Source organism: Sinocyclocheilus rhinocerous, unplaced genomic scaffold (genome assembly GCF_001515625.1).
Source record: "Sinocyclocheilus rhinocerous isolate Xijiao unplaced genomic scaffold, SAMN03320098_v1.1 scaffold591, whole genome shotgun sequence".
Lineage (NCBI taxonomy): Eukaryota > Metazoa > Chordata > Actinopteri > Cypriniformes > Cyprinidae > Sinocyclocheilus > Sinocyclocheilus rhinocerous.
In genome coordinates this window covers 3198199-3203013 of record NW_015641476.1, presented here as the reverse complement: position 1 = coordinate 3203013, position 4815 = coordinate 3198199, and the positions used below count along the sequence as shown (strand labels likewise).

At 37.1% G+C, this 4815-nt stretch overlaps 1 long non-coding RNA gene across 1 annotated transcript; it reads right to left on the bottom strand.

Moving 5' to 3' along the window:
* Positions 1 to 1876: 1876 nt before the first annotated feature.
* LOC107755046 (uncharacterized) lies at positions 1877 to 2442 on the bottom strand. The gene is made up of 2 exons (XR_001641647.1): positions 2066 to 2442; positions 1877 to 1983 (listed from the first exon to the last, which is right to left on the bottom strand). It is a non-coding gene; the product is annotated as an uncharacterized LOC107755046 (long non-coding RNA).
* Positions 2443 to 4815: the final 2373 nt, after the last annotated feature.

Genomic DNA, 4815 nt, shown 5'->3' with positions numbered 1-4815 from the left:
TTGACTGCGTGACATAACAAATGCCAGACTCTGAGGTATTTCTTTGGTGCACTTGAAGGCAGCATGAAGCCTTGTGCTAATAGCTGGATAACAGATATTTGGACTTCTGAACAACAGCACTCGTGCTCATGTGATATTGCTTAAATATACAATGAAATTCTCTGGTTATAGACTTTTCTGTTGAATGTGAGTTTGTGTTCTCTAGTTTTGGAAACTTAGCATGATTCTCTGTACATAGATGTAATGTCCTTACGTCATATTAATTAACAGTTTAGTGGAAGTCATCTGTTTTATGCTTTTTACTAGACAAGTGGAGTCCAGATGTAGAAGCATAAGTGTCTAAACTTTAAGAGAAGCTTCCAAGAAATGGGGTGATTGGCCCAGTCCCGGTCTGGATTGAATCAATGCTTGATAAATTATTTTGCCGCACCATTTTTCAACAACGTTGTTCACTGAAAGCCTTTTCAGAACAAAACTGGCACATAGCCTATATCACAGAGATGTTACATAACAGTTCAGCACATTGTATCAAACCCTAACTGAACAGTTTTCCCTATGTTGAATGCTTTAATGTTTCATCAAGCAAAAATAATGGCAAAGTTATTGGTCTTGACCCCTAGCGGCCATGACTATGTTCTTCTTTTATATTGGCTGGGAGAATCATTGGATTTTAATCATCCTGTAACTGGACAATTATATTACGTTTTTCAAAATGCGGATCTTCAATTATAAAGTATGGCATGTCTTGTTGAACAGCCTACTATATTTACTTGCATCTTGCAGCTGCAGACGTCCACAGATAAGACAAGATGAGCATGACAAGATGAGCATGCTCCAGTGGGAGAGAATAATGAAATCTCGCCTGCATGTTGACAGCAGGATATCAAGCAGGACAGCGGGCCTGTTTTGACAACATTTCTGAAGCCTGGGAAAAAATTGTTCTGTACAGAAGAGTAGGGTAAGCTATAAGGTAAACTGGAGAAATGTTGACATTGTGTGGGCACAGTGTTTTGTTTGAAATCAAAGTTTTTGGAAGTTTAACCAATAATAAAAAATAAGCATTCAATCAGACGTTCTGTACATCATGTGTTTGCTGTGTAATCTTAGTCACAACAAATCAGGACTGCATGATGAACATACAAAATGCACCATAGCAGTCAGCACTGCATGACAGACAGTGCTCAGGGACCATAACTCAGACTGAGATTTTTCCTTACAATTTAAACTGAGACCTAGCACAATCTTTTTCTGTTCTCCCTATCTTTACTCTGATGTGCATGTTATGCTCTCCCAGCTAGTTATAGGTGCCAAGACCTATGTATGTTCAAAACTTACAATGATTGGTCTGCACTCTAATGTTGTTGTTGTTAAATTTAAGTTAAAACAGGAGACCAGAGTTTTTATCTCCTGTTTAAACTAAATTCCTAAAGCCAGGGACACACTTAACGACTAACTGAATCATTCTAAGACTGAACTGAAAACACTTTTTAAATGCTTTTAAATGCTGACTGTAAACACCAACTAAACGCAAATGGCTCTGACACATTTGGGTGTGATCAGTTTTAAGTATCAAATTACATTCATAACCAGCCTTACAGTTGTGTAGTGTGTTCCTGGCTTAGCTAATTAACTAATTAACTTAACTAATCTCAGCTGGCAAGATGGCTGGTTCACATGTACCTGGCTAACACATGAACCTGACTAATGTGCTAACATGGGGCCAGGCCACAGTGCATACTGGTATTATAATATCATATTAGCATATGTGAATAGCAATTAAAGAAACCACTCACCATTTCTCCAGTGTAACAATTCCACAGTCAACAGTCCCTAACACAAATGTACATCACAATAGTGATGTTTGTCTTCTTCTTCGTTGGAGTTTTACGGCAGTTGGCATCCATAGTGTTGCATTACTGCCATCTGCTGTCTCACTTTAACTTACTATATCTTAATTAAATTCGTCCTTCCAGTCCAGTCCTCCTTAGAAAATTAAACAAATATCTCCGTCCTTGGTCACTATTTCCATATGTTACTATATTTTTAACATTAAACTCTACTATACCTATTTCCCGTAGCTAATTCTTGAATAGTGATGTTTGATTCTTCTTCTTCTGTTTTATGGTGGGTAGCACCAGCGTTAAGGTGCATTATCGCCACCTTCAGTGTTGGAGTGTGGACCAAAGTTTACTCATTTCATAAAAGAAACCCTTCATTCTCTTTATCAGTTCTGTACTTTTGAGATAAAGAAATAAGCTCTCTAATCCATAAGTGATTATACTTTTTTTAAGCTTTATTCCTTCCACTCCCACCTTTCTAAGTTCCTTCTTCATTGTTTGTTTTTCATTAAAATACTTTTGACAAACACATAGATGTTCCACTGACTCCTCTTGTGGCAAACATAGAAATCATGATTATAACTTGTACCCCCCCCTTAAAAAAAAGTAGAGATGCATGTCAGGTTTTGTTTTATTATTGTTTTATTTACTGTTATTTTATGTACAACTATTCATTTATTTTGATTCAAGGGCATTGTGAAAGACACATAGCACTATCAGGCGCAAGTGGGGCAGCTAGAAAAAGTTTTGGGGTCCTGAACATTCTGCGGTGAGCAAGAGAGATGTGCCATGTTTGTGCTCCGTTTTGTCTTCACTTGTTTTGTTTATTAAAGATGAACCTGATCTTCATTTCATTACGCTTGTCTATAGTCTCGTATTTCAAGTGTTACTCACACTGTGAGGATCACAGTATGAGGATAGTTTGAGTTCACAATGAGCTCATGTATTACTCACACCGTGAGGATCACAGTATGAGGATTGTGTGAACTCACAATGATTTCATATAGTACTCACACCGTGAGGATCACAGTATGAGGATCGTGTGAACTCACAATGATTTCACCTATTACTCACACCGTGAGGATCACAGTATGAGGATCATGTGAACTCACAATGATTTCACCTATTACTCACACCGTGAGGATCACAGTATGAGGATCATGTGAACTCACAATGATTTCACCTATTACTCACACCGTGAGGATCACAGTATGAGGATCGTGTGATGTCACTGTGATCATCGCATGATCTCACGTGTTGACTGGGTTACGTTGTTCCATCCAAACCTGTAAACCGTTCTTGGGGGGGAAAAAAAAAAGATATTTTGAAGAATGTTGGAAACCAAACAGTTTTGGTGGCAATTGACTTTCACTGCATGGCAAAAAAAAAAACTGTTTTGTGTTCTGCAGAAGAAAACAAGTCTTATAGGTTTTGAACAACTTGAGGGTGAGTAAATTAAAACAGAATTTTCATTTTTGAGTGAACTATCAGTTAAAAGTGCATGCAAACACACTTACCAAGAAACATAAATCACATTATAATCCATTCTTAGGATACTTCCAGAAAGACTGCAATTGTGTGTGTTTAAAAATGTTTCTAGTAGGCCCATAAACTATTTTTCTGAGTGTAATTTATTTAATTAGTCCCTATTATTTTGTGGTCTGAAAACTCAGGATCTCTAACCAGGATCCTCAGAAACAACAAGCAACACATTTGCATTTCAATTTGTCAATAGTAATTTGAACAACTAGTCTCTTTGTCTCTCTGTGGTTGCTGCACTTAATAGGGATACTGCTGAATTTGAATTGTGGCCCTCACTGGCCTTGCTTAATCTCTCAGAATTCTCAACTGTGTGACAAACCAGCTGTGGTTTATATTTGTTTCAGCCTGAGAGTCTGGCCTGGGGAAATTGAGGACACACACACAGAGAAAAAAAAAACTGCTTATGGGAATACAGGACGCAATCCTGCCATTTGGGTAAGTCTTGGAATTTACCTTAGATTATATCTGACATTAGAGAGGATGTTTGAATAGAACAGACCGAGAGTGAAAACATACGGGTGAAACTGATATGCCCCTAGGGAGTTAAGGAGTATTGAACTACGTCCTAGATGTGCACTGTGAATGACTCTTTTGATGTTTTAAAGGTTCAGGATGTGTCAGGATGATATAAGCCTTTTATTTCAACCATAAGTTCTTGCATATGCAAAATCAATGCTGAGACACCATGTAGTATTTTTGGTGAATTTATTAATTCTGTGCTTCATAGTAAGCCACTGAGCTGTTTGCTTGTACCTGCAGATGCCATATAAATGTGTTCTTTAATAACCTTTGAATTGCATGTAAATCAAAAGAAAAATATACTGTATCTGCATCCTAGGTTTTGGGAAGAGTGAGCTCAGGGTCATGAAGTTAAAGCTGCCTTACAACAGCCTTGTGCTTATGATTCTACTGTGAGGGCTCTGTGTGCTTCTTTACTGCATTTTTAAAGTGAACATAGAAATTTTCACACAAGATGTACTACAAAACAAAACACAAACCTGGTCTTTTATATGATGTGTCCCTGAGTCAGACTGACACAGACAAGAACAGTTCTTAATGTTCTCGCAATCTCTTTTTTCCTTTGATTTTATATTTTTCCCTCTTCAAAACCTTTACAAAATAACAATGTTACTTTCAGCACATATAGCTAAAAATGGCATTCACAACTCACATTTGTGTTTTATTAGGTGGAAGAATTTTATAGAGGCTTGTAAAATAATATATTGTGAGCAGACCAGGTGTTAACTGGTTAATAATATATGCAAACAGTCAGAGGCGGACAGTAACTAAGTACATTTACTTGAGTATTGTACTTAAGTACACTTTTTGAGAATCTGTACTTTACTTGAGTATTATTTTTTCTGGGAACTTATGACTTTAACTTCATGGTAAAAAGTAGAAAGTCGTTACTATGTAGCAGCTTTGAAAGTCAGTG